The 19,487-nt window shown below is 48.9% G+C and overlaps 1 long non-coding RNA gene across 2 annotated transcripts; it reads right to left on the bottom strand.

The window, feature by feature from the left end:
- Positions 1–194: 194 nt before the first annotated feature.
- On the bottom strand, positions 195–19,366 carry LOC135294183 (uncharacterized). 2 transcript variants are annotated; one of them, XR_010356349.1, is made up of 5 exons: positions 18,842–19,366; positions 11,913–12,094; positions 11,636–11,803; positions 929–1,477; positions 195–827 (listed from the first exon to the last, which is right to left on the bottom strand). It is a non-coding gene; the product is annotated as an uncharacterized LOC135294183 (long non-coding RNA). The 2 variants fall into 2 exon arrangements; XR_010356348.1 differs by lacking the exon at positions 18,842–19,366 and adding an exon at positions 13,558–17,732.
- Between the last annotated feature and the right edge of the window lie 121 nt (positions 19,367–19,487).

Genomic DNA, 19,487 nt, shown 5'->3' with positions numbered 1-19,487 from the left:
CTCCAGAGCTCTTGGCTCCTGGTATTTTAATCAGAGGGTCCCACGAGCACATTGCACTTAATGTGCTTTAAACACCCCAGCCAGGAATGCAGGCAGCAGAGACAGGAACACTCAAGGATGAAGTGCCTCTTAATGTGTTTTCCTGTTTAAACAAAAGCATGTACTCGCTAAACACCGCTGCGGAAGGAGGAGCAGCCCTTGGCCAGCCAGCCTACCTGCGGCACGCTCTGGGCACATGTTTGCTCGGTGGCTCTGAGAAGTGTACCGAGTGTGTTGACATTACAAAGCTGTGCCCTCTGGGGGCCCTGCCAGGCAGCAGGGAGGGCTGCCCAGCTAATCGCTGGCCCCACAGTTACTCCAGCCCAGGACGTCGTTACTTCTTTGCAAATAGCTGGCGCTTGGAAGAACTGGATTAGTTCCCAGGCAAATTTAGAAAGAAATTAAGTTCTGCCACCAATCAAAGATCCAATCACAGGGCAAACACAGGCAAAAGTACTCCAGGGGAAAACAAAGCCCTTGTGTGGCAGGTCACAAGCCCTGCCTGGTTGCAGAGAGACATCAGTACCCAGAGAGATTCTGTGGGTGATATGCAGCATCCAAAACATTATCTGGGTATCGGGGGAGTCACAAAGATCTGCCTGAGGCTGGACAGATGCCACACTCCCTCTCTTCCTGCATGGAGGTCAAACCTTATTATCAGGTTTAAGAGTCTCACCCAACACATTCAGTATCACCTTGCTTTTGGGGCAAATCTAAGTAGAGGTAGGATATCCAACTGTCAGTATCTGTCCATTTCCTTCCCATGATGAAGTTGACATTAAATCCTGCTGTTTGGAAAAAAAACAATCATGTATGTGGCAACTTCTTTTATTTAGTTTTATTTTTGGTTATGGTGCATGTCTCATGCTGACCAGTCCCAGATGCTCACCTGGTTACCTCTAAAATCTTCATCCTGCTTGTAAACACTGAGGCTTTAAACAGAAACTAAACATCTTTCATAAGCTCTTTGAAGCCTGATCTTCAGGACTTGGAGTTTGAAGCTTTCTTCTTTCACACAGAAGAGAGAAAGAAGATGATGTAACAAAAAGTTGCAATGCTGCTAAAGCTGTGCAACTGCAGCCTCTTGGTCCTTAACAAAAGCTCCAGATACTGGAATTCAAGATGAAATAAATCAGATTGACAACATTGTATTAAAAGCACTAAATACATTTTCACTCTTATTATTCTATTTCTCTCTGTGCGACTGTACTTGTGATGACAAGTCCTGCCATTTAGATAAGGAACCAGGCTTTGAAGCCAGGACTTGAATTAGGTTTTGGTGACTTTTCCTTCGTAGGGAACTCTGCCTATTTGGTTGGTCTCTTTCCACATTGAAAAGAAATATCCTCAAGCCAGGCAAGCTCCACTTTTCCCCCAGATCTCTTTCAATTCCAGCTCGTTCTGGCTCAGTGCCTCTTTATGCCATCCAAAGCATTGCCTGCAATACAAAGAACAGAAAAAGAGAAATCCATTCAATTAAAAAATGACACAAAATAAAAAGTGCTTTGGAGGGCAGGTGTCAGAGCTGGGCACTGTTCTCACTGACTGACTCTTGTGAATCTGTTAACCTTAAGGATTATTAACAGAAAATTTATTTCCTGCTCTTACACAGGTTTTATCTGCAATTTGTGGAGGCTTGGGGTGTTTTTTTTTTCCAGTTTGAAAATGTTTTCTCTTGTCTGTGTACACGGATAAATTCTCATTACATCTCCTAAGAAAAAGTAATGTCTCTGTTAAAAGAAAAGCCATGGTGCTCTGTGAAGGCCTCACTAAGCCAGAGGGACCCTTTCCTCTATTCATCGTGAGGATTCTCCGACTGCTCTGGAGCTCCTAATTTTTGCTAAACCTGGTAAAGTGTCTGTTGAAGGAATCAGTATGCATATGGGCATTTCTCCAAAGCTGCCTCCTTCAGCACAGAGCAAATTAAATTCAGTGTCAGTCCCAGGGCTGCTTCCCTCAGGGCCCTTTGAAAACCCCAGCTTTTAAGTCCTGCTTCAGCCTTGCAATGGTTTTCTGTAAAGCTTAACAAGCTTAATTTGTTTGGTTTTCTTCCTTCTTTTTCCCCAGACTTAATTTGTCTCGCAGCACTGTCTTTGCCATATACAAAAAGTCTGTTTTGAGCAAAAAATGTGGCAATATAATATGAACATACAGAGAATCCTAAAGCTGTCCTTCCTTAAGCTCTCCTAAAAATTGTACATGCTTATCAAAGGGAGGAAGTTTAATGAGCTGGCCATGTAGGGATTTGAGCGGGGGTTGGTGAATAATAAAATTTAGATGTGGGGTTTTGGCTTTGGTGGTGTTAGGGTAACCTCTGAGAGATGGGGGAAGAGGAACCTGCACATCTCCAGCTGAAGAGGGGATGAGACATGAGCAAAGTGAGCACAGAGAGCAAAGAGGGGGTAAAAGGGCATAAAGCCTGGCAGTGATGTGGCCACCACAGCAAAGGTGGGATTGGCCAGGGCTTGGGATAATCCTCACCCCACACTGGGCTTGTGTGCAGCAGTGCACGAGGAGTTTATGCATATAATTCCAGGGAGGATCTGTCTGAAGTGTAAGCACGGGCAATTTCCCTAATTAGGGGAAGTTCATTTAAACATGGAGAGGAGCCAGAGCTAATCTCTGTGTCCGGTTACCACTCTGCCTGGGAAATGCCTCCGGGCTTGAGCACTGCTGCAAACTGGGCAGCCATCTGTCACGGGGCCACACCGCCGGCACAGAGGAGGGGACAGGGTGTGAGAGGCAGGGCAAGGCTTTCCCTCCTTCAGCTTGGAGCACACAGGTACTCATACACAGACACCCACCCATTTCCCCAGAAAAATGGAAATCTAAGGGGAGCTGTGCTAGTTCACCACCGGAAAAAGAGAAATGCAAGTGTGCAACATCACTCCAGCTCCTTGTGCTGAAGGAGGATATGGAAACCGAGCCAGTGTCCCATGTGCTGGCTGAGGAGAAGGAGGAGGGCTGGGGTCAAAAAAAGAGGTGACAGCCTCCCCACTGGTGGCTTTTTCCAGATGGAACACCTGAATTCTGATGGAAAAACTGAATTGATGCAGGGTGCTAAGAAAATTGCTGGTTAGTAATGGAAGCAAGAAGCTCGGGTAAGGGCTGATGAAGAAGAACCTTTAATTTCAGATGGCTAAAAGGCCTTCCAGGAAAAGCCCAAGGTACAGTACAGAGGAAGCCAGAAACAATTACAGAGAAAAGAGCTGCAGACAAAGGCATGAGGATATCACCAGCTCTCAGATATTGCATCTGCAGCGCTCTCCTTTCACAGATCAATAAAAAAGATGCAGAGAAAAAGAAAAGAGAAGAAAAACCCCACATTTTGTAGTGAATACTTCCTGAAGCACCAGCTCTGGGCTGTATTACCTGATGCCAGCCCTCTCTGAAATTGAACCCCTTCCATTCACTGCCAATCAGTAGCCACTGACCCAAATTTAATTTTCTGTTATTTCATGTTATTTTTATATTGGTAGTGTGAGGTGGCAGGATTGCCACTGTGCTGTGCAGTGAGAGGCAGCCTGTGAGCAGAGGACATTAGGGCCCATGGTGGGAAAGGGGCTGACTGAGCCCATTTCACAGACACTGACCACAATTTGTGTGCAGTAACAAAGTCTGGAAATGGACGAAAAGATGACTCCAGGCTTCCCCACAGCAGGTCTTTTATATTTTTGCTCCCCCAGCCAGAGCAAAGCTTTATTTCTCTCTTCTTCCACACCAGCATCTCTCCTAGTAGGACCCTTTAAATACTTTACTGCTTTTAAAAGCCTTTGCACTTTAACTTTGGATTTGAAATCTATATAAGTTGGCATATATACATAAGTGTGGGTGTAGGAACAAACCTTAAGGAACTCCTAAACAAAAAGGCCTGTCAAGGTTAGGTGTGAGTGAGCATTTTCCCCCCTCGCCCCCAGCCTGCTCCTCTTTCCTGGAGGCTGATCCTGTGCCTGGCATGGTGATGCAGGGCACACTGTGCAGGCTGCTGGCCCCCTGGGCTCAGCCCCCGACTCATGGCATATTCCCACTGTGCAAGATTTGCAGCTCAGAGCAGGGGCTGTACCTGGACTTCTCTAAGGCCTTTGGTGCAATCCTTCATCATTCTTGACACTAAGTAGGAGAGATACTGTATGGACCATTAGATGGATAAGGAATTGGCTGGATGGCTCTGTCCAGCAAGTTATAGTTATGTCCAGATGGAGACCAGTAAAGAGAGGTGTCCCTCAAGGGTCAATGCTGGGACCAGTAATATTTAGTATCTTCATCGGTGACACTGACAGTGGGATTGAGTGCACCCTCAGTGAGTTTGCAGACCACCAAGCTGAACTGTGTGGTTGATATGTTGGAGGGAAGGGATGCCATCCAGAGGGACCCGGACAGGCTTGAAGAGTGCACCAGTGGGACTGCCAGGAGGTTCAACAAGACCAAATACAAGGTGCTGCACCGGGGTTCGGACAACCTCTGGTATCGACACAGGCTGGGGGATGAATGCGTCAAGTACAGCCCTGCAGAGGACTTGAGGACACTGGTGGATGGAAACTGGACATGACCCAGCAATGTATGGTTGCAGCCCTGAAAGCCAACTATACCCTGGGCTGCAGCCAAAGCAGCGTGGGCAGCCGGGGAGGGAGAGGATTCTTCCCTTCTACTCGTCTCTGGTGAGACCCTACCTGGAGTGCTGCATCCAGCTCTGAGACCCCCAATACAGGAAATACATGGACCTATTTGAGTGGGGCCAGAGTAGGGCCACAAAAATGATCAGAAGGGTGGAATAGCCAAAGAAAGGCTGAGAGAGTGGGGGTTGTGCAGCCTGGAGGAGGCGAGGCTCTAGAAAGACCTAATTGTGGTCTTTCAGTACTAAAAGTGTATTTATAGGAATAATGAAAAGAAGCTTTTTACCAGGGCCAGGATTAGAGGTAACAGTCTTAAACTGAGGGAGGGTGAGTTTAGATTGGAGATGAGGAAGAGATTCTTTACTGTGAGAGTGGTGAGACACTGGTACAGGCTGCCCAGGGGAGCTGTGCATGCCCACACCTGGTAAGAGCAAGGGCTGTGTCACAAGGACCTCGAAAGACTCTGTTTTGCCCCAGAGAGCCATCCCTGCAGCACTGCAGAGCCTGAGCTGTGCTGCACTCAGGGCTGCTCTGGCCCCTACAGGTTCAGAAAGTGGCTCCTGTCTTTAACTTTATTAGGGAGATGTTGCTAATTTTATGGACTGCCAAGACTGACATTTCTCTGACCATTTGTCAGAAGCACCACAGCAAAAATAGTACCATTAAAAATGGATCCTACCTGTGACTTGAAACTGAAAGCCATTATGTGGGCTAGCTCTAAAATTTATGCCTTAATATTGTGAGATGGGTTTATAAAGGAGCTCCATTTCAGGTTCCCATTTTCATCTCTTCATGCAGCCAGCACTGAAGGATTACAAGCACTTTTCTGACAGGCTCTCTCTTTACACCGTCTCTTGCTCATCCCTAAAAATCACCAAGTGAGTTTTTCAATATCCCATTAGTCACCTAAGAACACTATTCATGCTGAAGTTCATTACTTTCAGTTTAAGGAAGATTTGTGGCACATGGTAACTAAAGTTTGATTAAAAATTTTTGGAATTTTTTATTTCCAAAGACAAAATCCATCCCCTTAATAATATTAATTAACAATTTTTAACTATCACCCAAAATATTCATTTTACCAGCTGGGTACTCTCAACATACTCAGGTTCAGGCCACTCGTGCACAGGATGAATGGCAGCTGGCCATCTTCTGTGCACTCACCACTTTCCAAAGGCTCTGCACACACAGCCAGCAAAACCAGAGGTTTTTATTCCCACAGACACACAAGTCTGAACGTGTCCTGCTTCCAGGCCCTCCGGAGAGGGAGGGTAGTCTGTCACCTCCCTCGGTGAGCCAGCAGGGGAAGCCGGGCAGCGGGAGCCCTTTGCCCTGCATTGGTGCCTGTCTCCTGCCTTGGGATGCACTCACTGCTAATGCCCCGTGACTCCTTCAGTGCCTGCCTTTGACTCTTCTTACATTTGATGGTTCCTAAATTATTAACATGCCTAGTACTCTGTGCTGTGGCTTTGTCTGAAGCCTTTTCCTTTGATCCCCATCGCCTTTGAAACTCTGCCTGTATGTGTGGGCAAGCCAGGCTGCTTTCTGCAAACCACCACCCTGCAGGGTGATATTTCTCTCGCTGAAACCAGTGCAAAAGGTCCTGCAGACCCTCTGGAGCTCAGGATGCAAACTGATGCATTGTTTTAATGTTGGGGTATTTTTTTTGAGAGGCTGGACATTTCCCTATGTCTCACAAGGTGTGAGGTATCTCCTGCAGTCACCAGTGGCAGGTGAGAGCACCAACACATCCTCAGAGGCCCACAGCATCTCCAGTATTAGATCCATCTGTTGCTGCTGCTGGTTTATACCCTTCAAGTATAAATTCAAGTCGGTTTACACCCTTCAAGTGCCACGCAAGAAAGCTCAAGCATCATCACTGCACACATTTGTATTGCAAAAATGCACATCTTGTGCCAGACCAGCAGCTGGGTTGCCCAAAAATCTGTCTGTGAAGGCATGTCTCCTTCTGGAGGAGTGTCAGAAAAGGGATGTGCCAGAGCAATCTTACACATGGTGTGTAGTTGAACCCTCCAACACAAAGCCATTTGAAGACATTATGAGGCTGGAGTCTGAAGGCAGGTTTTGGCATGCAGCATGGATGGATCATTGCTTCCCATCTTGACCTTAAATTTTGGAATGTGTCAAAGAACAAAACACAGGCATAGGAAAGCACCAACTATGACTCTTAGCAAATCCAGCGGACCAGCTGCTTACCTGTTGATGAGCAATTTAATTTGTGTTGAATTATACGCTCTGGAAGTCTGGCTCTCAGGGAGGTAATTAACCCGAATGTCTGCCCTCTGATGGGGCCCAGCACGCTGGTGTGTCTGTGGTGCCCATCCACGAGCATCCCACCAGCTGGCAGGCAGCAGGCTGCTGCAGGAAATGTCCTGACTGCTGTGCAGGGAGGGAGAGAATCCTGGCTGCTGAGCACGAGGAATATCCATAATTCTCATTGTCTCATGTCACAGCACTTTTGAAACACCGGTTAACAGGGACTGTTTCAAGAATGCTTTCAAATCAGAAAAAAAAACCCCTCTGTTTCAGCCATGTGCTGAATGCATTTGATTTGAAGGGAAGCCAGGAGAGCCAACACCCCCTAACATTAACATGAGCTGGCTGAGGCCCCAAGCTATCACAATTTTATTTACTGGAGACTTTATCTTTTATGTCGGGTTTATATTTAGGCCTGGTTGTACAAGACTGCCCCATGCTGCTGGGCATGCACTCATTTCCTCTGACATTAATGGCAGTGCTCACATGGGGGAGGACTCCCTATGGTGAGTAAAGGGTGGCTTCTTTGGGAAAAAGCAAAGTTTCCAAAATGGAAAAGGCCTTCCTCGTCTTGGATGTTTAGGCTGGGCTCACACTGCAGCAATCACAAGGTTTGGTGGAGGCTCCATTTTAGGAGGACATTGTGCAACCAAAAGAGGAGGTAATTCTAGCTCTGGTGGGAAGCCCTGCTTCTTTAAATTCCTAACACTTCAACACTTCCTTAAATGCTTCTGTTATGGTCTTTGATAAAATGCCTGGACAAGTATTTCTTTGCTGTGTGATTTTTTGTGCCTTGATCTTGCTCTTCCAAAGCAAAAGGAGACAGCGTGTTATAAACACAACTGCAACAAGAGTTACACTAGCAGGATTGCTCAAAAATCAGTAGCACTGGGGCATGTGCCAGCAGCCAAGCAGTTGGTAATTCTGGAGTGAATGAGGCCTTATATTGTTTTTATCCAGGATCTACAGGAGCAAATCAAGTTTATATAGACAAAGATCACACCCTAGCATGCTGTAAAGTGCAAACAGTATTTGTTGGCAGAAATAGCTGACAGACCTTTGTGGACACAAAGATGGATTATTAATTAGGAAAGGATATTTCTGCTGTTATGAGATCATATATTTTGGGAGTGGAGAGATGGTGCATAACAAAACCAGGGTCTGAGCTCACTCCCACCTTGTGCAGCAGTCTCAGCAGAGCTGAAGCTTTCTCCAGCTTCTGTCCACCACCCATCCTGGAGCAGGGCTGCTCCCTGAGCATTACCCTTGTCTGCCAGAAAACACATAGCTGCTTGCAGCTTCAGTATCTGAAACCACCACTTGACTGCCAAGATTTCTCAGTGCAGCTCCTCAGAGGCATGTCTAGCTATGCAGTTCCCTTTACTTAATGCAAAAAGAAAGAAAGGGTGGGGAAAAAAGAAGATTATCAGTCAGATCTACGTGTCCTACATCTCTATGGCAACCATGTGCAGTTTGGCAACCACACAGGTACATCCAGGAGCTGTCTTAACAGCATCCACCTCAAACCAGCAGCCTGCAAACAGTGCTGGAAATCTGTCTGGCACCCTGAGAGTAAGGCAGGGGAATTGGAGGGCCAGCACAGAATTACCCTCCCAGGGACTTTTGATGTCTTTACTAGAGGGCAGCCAGGCATGAGTCACACTGTGCCTCGCACAGCACATGGCATCAAAGCAGCTACATTCCCCCTGTAGGTGAAGGAGCAGTGGTCAGAAGTCACTGCAGTGACTTAGTGAGCATGTACATGTTTGGGGTGACTTGAGGTATTCAATGAGCAAGGGAAGGTGGGGACACAAAGTGCAGGTTTTGCCACATTCATATTTTTACGTAACAAAGCAGGTCTCAAAATGTGGCCAGCTTTCCCTGATTCCTTCTCTGCAGTTTTGGTCCAAGCTGTGATGGAAGAGCAGAATGAATGGGACATCAGCCACCAGCAAGAAGCCACATCAGTGGGCATGAGTTTGTTGCATCTTGAGGAAGGAGCAAAGGGCAAAAAGGGTAAAGTTTTTGAACTAACTGGCTGGGACATCCACCAGCTGCTGTAGAGGCTGCACCTGCCCCAGCCACAGCTGCCCTGGCCCAGCCGGGTTTCCAGCAGTGTTTCCAACAGTGCTGTGAAGGTGGCAATCAGTGGAGTAGTTTGAAGGAGAGAGTTGTTCAAAGTGCTTTGCACAACAGGGCTTTTAGCTCCCAAAATGAGGGGTTAAGCATGGGGGAAGCTCTCCAAGAGACTACTGTCCCAGCAGTACCATGTTTCTCCCCACCTCCTGCCCTCCACCTCTTTCCAGAGCTATCCATCTCAGGATGCTGGTGAGCATCACCCCTTCCCAGGCTGGCTCCTCTGCTGGTCCATGGGGCAGGAACCTGAACTTTGGGGGAAAGCATAAAGGTCTAACACTGCCCATCCTAGTGGATTGGCTAGGTTTTTTCCACTTAAGCCTTTGGAGATCCTTGACTGGAATGGGACCTGAACTTGTTTAACACTTCCAATGAATATTTGTCCATACTTTTCTCTGAGGCTGAATATTTTTGCAAGATTATATCCCATTCCTTCCTCCTCATTTCTCAAGCCATGCTCTTAGTTTTATTCTAAGCAAATACAGGTTTTAAGCTTCTTGAGAAGTCAAATATTTAATGAACTCTCTCAGTGATGGTATTTTCCCTCCAAACTCTGTGACTAACACATCATTTCTTGTTTAGAGCTCTGCTAAGTGGGGGGTGAGGGCTGGCCACCCATGGGGCCACATCAGCAAGCGAATATGCAGGACATGGAGGGAAATGAGAATTCCCCTGTACTCAGTACCCATGGGGTTGCATCTTGGAGACTGTGATAGCAGGGAGTCCTAATGCTGTCTATGTGGTGGGGAGTTGGTGCTGTTGTCCATTGCCTAAAGGGAATTATAGAGAAGAGAGAGGCAGGCTCTTCCCAGAGATGCACACTGAAAGGACCAAGTAGATGGTCACACATTGTGACAAGGGAAAATCTGGTTTATTGAAAGTGTCTTGCCATGAGGTTGGTCAAATACTGGCACAGATTGCCCAGTGAGGAGTTGGGATCTCCATCCCTGGAAAAACTCATAACCAGAGTCCTGAGGACCTGGTCTAGCTTTGGAGCTAGCCGTGGCTTGGGTTCCTTCTCCCTGAAATCATCCTGTGACTCTGCAATTCTATTGTACACATTTAAAAAAGGATGAGAAAATTAAAAAGAAGGGTAAAGAGAAACAGTTGTTTCTGTTCTGATGGCAATAAAGAATAAAGCAGCAGGCTTAAGCACAGCTCTGAAATGATTCAGTCTGATGAGTCTGCTGATGGTTATGCCTGAGAAAAACACAAGCTGCAAAACACAGCTAAACATTGTTTATTCTAAACCTAGCATAAGATTTCTCTTTTTTTTTTCGCCTTATGAGTTTTCAAATTCACACAGGACTCTTCTGCCCCCTTAATGCACACAAATCAAATACGGATTTTGCTTTGCTGTGTGAAAGTGGAGAGCTGGAGCTGCCTTTTTAAAAGCTGCTAAAGCTCCCTCAGGGTGGCGGGGTGGCCATTTTATTTCCTTCATCTTGAAATAAAGCCCTCTTTTTAAAGCCCTCGTTTGATTTCCACACTTGATCTCTGGTATTCTCAAGAACCAGAGCCTTATCACTACAATGGTATTGCAGATAAAAGGCCTCACACCCACCCTCCATGAGGCCTTTTGCCAGGAGAGCCAGGGGCACAGCTCCCTGCAAAGCAGCTGTTTTATTCCCACTGCTTTGCTGAAAACTCCCCTGGTGCTTTTTTGTGCCCCAGGTCCTTGGGCTGCCTGCACTGGGTGGAAATTCCACTCACAGCAGTCTTTCCCACTCCTTTCTTGAAATCTCTCAGGTATCTGATTCAGATTAAATTCTCTCTCTTCCACCCAAAGGCTACTGACCACCGAATTCTTTAGGAAGGGGTGTTTGTGGCTGCTGTAATCTCTTTAGAAACCCAAGGGTTTCTCAAGCAGAGCATACGCTATTTTGCAGGCATAAGGTGCTCTCCCCCAGGCGGGCAATTCCACCCTGCAGCTCCATCATCATTAAACTGAGACAAATCACCCATTTGGGCATGTCTGACTCGGGTTAGACAGAGGCACATACATGGGTTCATTTCTGTTGAACTGGCCCAGGAGGTGGCACAGGGTTGCACCAGCCACAGGGGAATAGGCAATCCCTGATGAGACACAGAGAGAACATGCCAGCTTTCAAATAACAGCTTCCCACCAGCACAGTGTGTTTATTCCAGATAAACTTTTTGTATCAGGGGACTCTGGAAGTTCTGGTTTGATGGAAACAGCTCCAGAGCTCCACTCAGCCCCCTGCCAAGCACAAACCCAGGGGGCCCTTTCTGTTCCACCAAGAGAGATTCTCCCAACACCACGTGCTCCAGCAGCCACGCTGAAGGTGTCGGCACAGGCACGGCATAAATGCCAGCAGCTCCTTACCACCATGGCACCATGTGAAAGGGACAGGCCTGGGAGTAAACTGGGGCTTAAAGTGACAAGGAGGTTGAGGTGACTGAACCCCAGAACCACGTCCCAATAGATCCCACATCGTGGATCTCCATGAAAATTGCAGATGGCATGGTGAGTTCGCCTGTCCCATGCCAGGGGTGCTTCACTCACAGCTTTTGGGATGATGATCACAGCCAGACAGCCCACAGACCACCTGAGGTAGCAACTGGAGCCACGGACACTTAGGCATATCCCCTTGGAGCCTACAGCTTCTGTGAAAGCTCAAACTGCTCTTGTGGCAGCTCCCACTGGCTTGTCTCTGCTGCTTCTCCAAAGCAGTGCTCAGCTCCTGCAAACTCCCACAGGATTTTAGGCACCAAACCTGCAGAAGAGTAGCAGAGGAAACTAAAAGGGAACCTGGAAGTCTCTTTCATGTGATGCTAGAAAGACAAAACAGTGGGTTTAAGGAACACTGTGTAAAACAAAGTAACCTGTGGCTGCCAAGATGAATCTCCTGTGGGTTGCCTGCAAGTAATCCTTTAGGCATGACACTCTTCTGTCACAGGAAAGGAGTCACTCTCTTGCACATGACCAACAACAGTGACGAGAGATTAGGAAGGAAGAGAGCTATCACAGTGGCAAGCTGTACTCATATGGCATGGCAGCACAGATCCTGATGAGGCAAAAATAGCATCATGATTGTCTGGGCAGGTCAAAGGATGGTCAGGAACTCAGAGGGGTAGTTTTCAGGGCAAATCAAGACCTATCTCTGCAACACCCACGCCTTGTTTCTGTGCCATGCAGGCGGTGCTGTCTCATGGCCGGTGGCAGAGCATTCCCATGGAGCTCAGGGGCAAGGACTGGCACGTGGCATTAGGAGGAGCATCGCAACGGTCCACAAGCCACTGTGCCATGCCAGGCAGGATGCTCTTCGGGGGTCACTGCAGCGCGTGCCAAGGGGACACCTGCCCAAGGAATGGGTCAGGTAGCCGTGCATGTGGAAATGGTTTCAGCAGCTCAGCAGAGCAGGTGCCCTGTGAGTCACGGCTGGGTGGGGAGCAGAGCGTTTCCTCTCCTCACCCGGCAGCCCTGCCTGGGCACAGGTGGGTGGGAGGCACACAGGGCACTGCCATCTCCACATCCAAGGCCCTGGCAGCTGCTCAATGACAGTCTCGTGTTGCAAAGAGGGCAGCTTAGAGGTGGCCCCTGGTCCTGAGCTCTTCAGAATGGTGGGGTTTGCCTCCAGCCTCTGTGCCGAGGGACATGTGCTGTGAAAAGCAGACCATTCATACACACTCCCATTCTTTCTCTTTTACTGTTTTTCCTTTTGTGTCAAATTGAGAATAAATCCATGCCCAAGGTAAGGACACCCCCAAAGTGATGAACAGGAGAGAAACCTGAGCATCATCCACACTTTGCCCACCTTTCCCCCCACTCCTCCCTTAAACAGAGTGCTCAGGGAACCTGCGCTATATTTCCATTTTTTGCCTGTTTGCCACAGACATACACACAGAGCAATTATGGCACACAGGGAAACAGTAGTAAAAAGTATATTTAGCAAACCTGTCCTCATCTCACCTTGAATTCTGTGTGAAGTTTTGATCACTGCAATATGAAAAAGATATTAAACTACTGTAAAGCATCAAAAGCAGAGCAATGAAGATGGGGAAGGGTCTTGAGGGGAAGCCAGATAAGGAGTGGCTGAGGTCACTTGGTGTGCTCAGCCTGGAGGAGACTGAGGAGAGACCTCACTGCAGTTACAACCTCCTTGTGAGGGAAAAAGGAGGGACAAACACTGATCTCTTCTCTGTGGTGACCATTGACAGGGCCTGGAATGGCCTGAAGCTGTGCCACAGGAGGTTTAGGTTGGATATTAGAAAAAAGTTCATCACCCAGAGGCTGGTTGGGCATTGGAACAGGCTGTCCAGGGAAGTGGTCACAGCACCAGCCTGGCAGAATCTACAAAGTGTTTAGACAGTGCTCTCAGACATGTGGTGTGACTCTTGGGGATGATGCTGTGCAGGGCTAAGGGTTTACTTCAATGATCCTTGTGCTTTTCTTCTAACTCAGCATATTCTGATTCCTTTTTTAACTGCAGAGTTGTATTTTAAGCCTGGTATTACAACGCTTACTTACCACCTTATTTTTGATGGTAAAGAGAGTGGAAGGGCCCAAATGACTCATCTCATCATCCAGCAGAATGGCAAACCACTGCTCCTCCCACTTCAGCTCTGACAAGCAGCCCTGGGTCCCTCAGACATGATGCTGCTCAGGGTCCCTCTGCCAGGGACATTTGAGCTCAGCAAAATACCAGTGTGTGAGGAAAAAGCAACCTCAGTGCCACCAGAGAAGGAGTGCACATGTGAGGGTGTGTTTGTGGGCACACAGACACACCTGCTTAGGATCAGGGACTGTTTCTGTGGCAGAACAGGCAGTGACTTGGGTGTCAGGCAGCAGTCCAGTGACCAGCTTCCCAAGTGGTTTCCACAGAATCAGTCTGTCCCCACTCAGCAAAAGACAGATGCTGGGAAGAGGAAAACCCCTAATGACAAGGACACACCTGCCCTTGTGCCCTTAGCCCGGAGTGGTGCCAGAGAGAGGGGCTTGCCCAAACTCACACTGGAAGTAGGAACAATTCAGTTTTCACAAAGGCCAGCATTGTGCTTTGTGCTAAGAGGGGTTTCAGCTGTAATATTCCTTTGCCAGCTCTCATATACGGTTCATAGGGCAGGATACTGTACTGGCTTTTCTGGATGAAAGATACTTTAAAAAGTAGAGAAGCATTTATTCCTGACCCCTTTCCACCCTGATTTGAAATGAAGGATCACACCAGGCTCACTGGCAGCCAGGCTGGCACAGCAGCTTCCCCCAGAGGGAGATTTTACCACATGACATGTGTCTGCGGGCATGGGAGGAACAGTGATAGCATCAGCTGAGATAAGAGGATAGAAGCCATTATCCTGGCAGCCTGGAGGTCAGGAGAAGAGGAGGCTGAACAAATTCCAGCTCCAAGGGCCCAAAACACCACAACTGCCATGTAGTGGATTATTTTGGAATAAATATGTACATGCCACTCCCAGCACTCAATTGCTTTCCATCATCAAACTGAAAGAGTGTAGGTTTGGATTAGATATGATGAAAAAATTCTTTACTGTGAGGGTGGTGAGGCACTGGAACAGGTTGCCCAGAGAAGCTGTGGGTGTAACACAACCCAGTAAGTGTTTAAGGCCAGGGTGGATGGAGATCTGAGCAATCTGGTCTAGTGGAAAGGGTCCCTGTCCATGCAGGGGGGTTGGATGTGAACAAGGTGACCTCCAAGGTCCCTTTCAACACAAACCAGTCTGTGCTTCTATAATTCTACAATCCTTAGCAGCAGGGCTGTGCTGGGGCCGTTCCAGGTGCATCTGCAGGTCAAACACACACCACAAATCCCTCCTGGAGACAGGTGCAGTTCAGCCACTGTGGCATGCAGAATGGCCTCCTCTGATAAATAAACCAGTGCAGCCTCCCACAGGAAGAGCCTCTTGCTCTCTCTCTGCCTCATCCCAAAGTAGAAGGAACAAGTGTGACCCAAGGCAGGCAGGTGTCAGCAGCCTGGAAAGGCTCTGTGCTCAGATAAGCAGTTGCTGGTGTGCCACTGAAAGGGCTGCAGAAAGGAATGTGAATTTAGGTCCATGTCATGTACTTCCATGTGAAAGATTTATTGTTCTGCCTGGCAGCCATGCCCACAGGGAGAAATAAGACACCATCACTGCAGAGGTGACTGCCTGTTTTAAGCATAAACTGTGTCCAACTCATGCTCTCTGGATTCTTCCAGATTTGTCTGGAGAACCTCTCAGAGGAAAAAACAAAAATATTTTTCTTCAAATGCAGCTGTTGAGGAAATTTTTTCCCACCTGATTTGGCTGCACAATTCTGGATGCAAATCCAGGTGGGGTGAGGTCTCTACTCATGTTCTCAGTGGCTGCTGCTGTAGGGACCCCCTGGTCCAGTGGTGCATCCCAGCATGTGGCACCACACTCTGGGCTTCCAGCCTTCTTCCCTGGGCATCTTGCATGGGCATCTTGCTTCCTCTCTGGAGTAGTTTTTTGCCTTACTGGCCTACCTCAGCCAAACACAGCACCAGGGCAAAGGCAACCCAGATGACCAGGTTTGTACAAATCCAGTTAAAACAGCCCCCAAGGTAAGGCAGAATGCCCTCTGTGCTGAGGAGAGCAGATAAAAAGCTGGCATCAGTGCAACATCAGGAAACCCAGGTGAACACGATCGCTTACACAAGCATAATATCATGGGGGAGGCTGTGGGCTGACCCTAACTTTCATGGAAAAGGTTTTCCCTGATAAACGTGCTGAGAACTGCAAATCCCCATGCATGCTGTGTTCCCAGCCCGCTTCAAGGCCAGGAATTAAGCCAGCTTTGCAGGCAAAGCCATGAGGACCCTGGGGAGCTGTCAGCCCAGCAGATGATTTAATAGAGCAGCAACACCACAGGAAGGGCCAGGGCCAGGCTGGGCACAGCAGCCACTCTTGTGGCAGCCGAGCACTGCCCAGGCTCTGCGCTAGCCTGGACCACTGCAGCCCACGTGCAGCCCTATGCCCCAAGCACAGCAGCAGACACAGCATCTGCCACTGCCCTGGCCGGCTTCTCGAGGACTGGGGGGCACAGGTCTAATGGGAACAGGTTTTTTTCCCAGTCTGGACAGGTTTTTCTCCATTTGGAAGAGGACTATCAGCCTTTTCTGACCTTCTTCAAAGGGACAGATGTTTTTGCTCTGTCACTCATTCACTGCTAAGGCTCCGGGCTACAGCTACCGCTATTTCTTTTAGGTTTTGGATTCAGTTCCACAGCAGTGGTCCCTGGCTAAGTTAGGCTGTTTAATTAGTTATTAAAATGGAAGCAATTTTTTTTTATCACATCTCCTACCACTTTGGAACATGTCCATTAATAGTAGACACTACTCAGACTAGCATTTATTACTCTGCCTTGAATAGACAAAATAATTTTGGCAAGTCAACCTTTCTCTTTTGGATTTGCCAGGCATCTGACTCCCTCTCACATTTGCTTTCAGGAGGTTACAGCTGCCAAAGGCAAGGCAGCTGGACCAGGCACAGTACTCTGTCATCCTGGCAGCAGGATTCCCACCTGGCATTATAAGAGGATATAGGGTTGCTCCATCTCTTTGGGATGATGGTTTCCTCTGAAAGCCTGATTAAGTGCTTGTGGAAGTATCTTGTGGCAGGATTTCCTGTTTATGTTACCCTACACCTTGTTATTAGCATCACACCTCTGCTCAGTGCGTGCCCTCACCCTGCAGCTCTGCACGAGTGGGGCTGGAGGAGGTGGTTTGGGAAGGTGAGTCAGGAAAATGCTGGGGGCAATGGCTGTAAGCTGGATGACAGAGAGGAGGAACCTTGAGGGAGCAGTGGCTCTGTGCTGTGAGGGGACAGACCACAGCATGCCTCCTCTCCCCCTGGTAGACTCACCAATTTACTTTCCAACTACTCCCCCAGTGGAGGTAAGAGTCCACCAAGCATTCATCTGGGATTTGTTTTGGCACAGGATACCCAGGAGCCAGGAGATGCCAGGAGCACAGACAGATCCTTAAGGGTCTCAGGCTGCTTTTCTCAGCTGTTTTTTGTCCTCTCAATGCATTTTACCTTCCAGAACTCTCCTTTCCTCTGCAGGAAGGTGCCGCAGGCTCTGCGCCACACACGCAGCCTCAGCAGGGTGGTGTCACCCTGGCCCCACCATGCATTGTGCCATCGTGTCCTACACCAAATTTAGCAGTGACCTACGAGTCAGCTTGACACCAAGGAACCAACTCTGGGTGCCTGACAGAAACAAATCAGCATTTCAGTGGGGAATGCAAGTGTCACAGATGCTCCAAGGCAGCCTGAGGGAAGCCAGAGCAGACCACAGAGTGAATATTTCGGTTTCTTGGTTTTGTGGCAGGCTGGCAATTAGCTTGGCCTTTGCATCAAACTGATGAGATGTCTCTGCACAAAGGGATGCCCATGACACCCTCTGAGGCTTGTGTGGGGCAGTGCTTCCCATCACCCAGGTACAACTTGAGCCTTCCTCCTTTAGAGGAAGATTGATGATTTCTTTGTGCTCAGCATCTATCTAACACTGTTCCCTTGTTGGCAAGAGGTATTTCCAGGGTCTGGGATATTTTCCTGGCAGACAAAAAGTGAAAGCACACTTCCAGTATGTGCCAACCCCAACTACCCAGTGTTCCCACCACTGACATGCATGGTGGGTGGTAGGTGAAACCTCAGATGTTAGGATGAGCTTTTCCAAGGCCCTTCAGAAAAGTTGAAGGTTTGCTGCAAAAAAAAAAAAAAAAATAAAATAAAAGAAAGAAAGAAAAAACTATCAAAAGAAAGATTTTCTTGTCAGACATGAATGTTTGCTGCTGCAAAGCAAATAAGGAATGCCTCAGGGCTACACTGAGCACCCAAGATTATCTAGTTGCTAGTGTTTGCATGTTTAGCTGAGGCAAGGGACAAGCACACCACCTCTGTCTCTGTGCAACCTGCCACACCACCCTGGAAGCAAAATTAGCCACTTATCAGATCTGAAGACTGTGTCCCTGCTAAATGGCTTAATTTGTGTCTCTGTTCAGAGGGGCAGCCAGAGGGCACATCAGCCCACTACTGCCACAGCCATAATCCATTGGAGTGGCATTTCACCAGGTGACAGAGCTCTGGACTGTGTTAGAGGGGGGTGGTGCTCAATACCTGCAGAAATTGAAACTCTGGGTCTGTCATGCACAGCCTCAAAGCTGCAAAGGCAGCTTGTGAAAAAGGGGCCATCTGGCCCCTTGTTCCTTAAAATGCTCATGGCTAAGTGTTCCTGGTTGTGCACCTCTGGGGGTGCTGGGATGGCCCCACTTTCCTGGCACGGAGCCAGGATGTGGCTGGGACAAACCAGTGGCTCTGAGAGATGAGGAGTGGTACTGTGCCCAGCGCCACTGCCGTGTCCCAAGGCTGAGCACTGCCTCTGCCTGGCTGGGGCTGCAGGTGTCTAACCTTGAAGGTGGTGCCTTCCCTGGGTACTGCTTTTGGCCCCCTGGCCCCCTCCTCAGGCTGTACCAGCAGAAGCCAGCCCAGGCTCTGGGACTGGAGCTGCTGCCAGGGAGGAGGTGCAGGGAACACCCAAGTGAGTGCTGGTCTGGTGAGGCAGGAGGGGAATCTCCATCCCCAGCCCCAAGCAAGGCACTGTTACATTCCAGATTCACTGCAGGATGTGGGCCATGTGCTATCCCAGCTGCTTTAGCAGCTGGCAGGGATGGGGTCTAAGCCCTGTGCTGGATTGCACACCCTGACACAAGGCATGTCCCCAGGCAGGGCAAGTGACAAAAGCCAAGGCAGGAGGATGATTCCTCATCCACCATCATGGCTTCTACTGCCCCCATTACCTGTGAGCAGGGCTGGACTTCCACAGGTCCAGCTAAGCTGTGGCAGTGCTGCCAAAGGCTTCCTATGCCAGACATGGCTGCAGGCAGCTCCACAGACAGACAGACAGACACCTCACTGCAGAGCCTACCCCAAAGTGCTCCTGCCAGGCCACCCTGCAGCCCTGAAAACACCCTTTGGTTTGCCATGCACAACACAGTGAAAGGCAATCATGCCCCACAAAAAACATAAAAATAAAAGATGCCCGTGTTTCAGCAGTTCCCCCTTGGCTGTGCTGCCAGAAAAAGGGCATTTAGGGTAACAATGGAGTCTCTGGGTAGCTTGGCACTGCACAGGGAGCTGCAGACTAAGCTCCCCCTCCTCCAGCTTCCAGGCCAGATGGAGCTCAGGCAGGCTGTGACACACCAAGCACCCACTGCAAGATTTTCCCTGGCTCGCTTGGGAAGGGATCACACGCTTGTGGCAGCAGGACGAGAGCCAACAGAGACGTGTGGCCAGGCCGTGTGGGGCAGCAGGCTGTGCTGTCCCTGCTCGGTGGGAGCCCGGAGCCGGCCCAGCTCCGTGCGGAGCAGGGATCCCTGGCTGTGGCGGGCGCCGTGCAGGCCGCACAGGGCCGGCCTCAGCCCCTCGGCAGCGCTGATCCCACCG

Source organism: Passer domesticus, chromosome 2, assembly GCF_036417665.1.
Source record: "Passer domesticus isolate bPasDom1 chromosome 2, bPasDom1.hap1, whole genome shotgun sequence".
NCBI lineage: Eukaryota > Metazoa > Chordata > Aves > Passeriformes > Passeridae > Passer > Passer domesticus.
The sequence above is the reverse complement of the archived record's forward strand: the minus strand, read 5'-3'. Positions and strand labels throughout refer to the sequence as shown.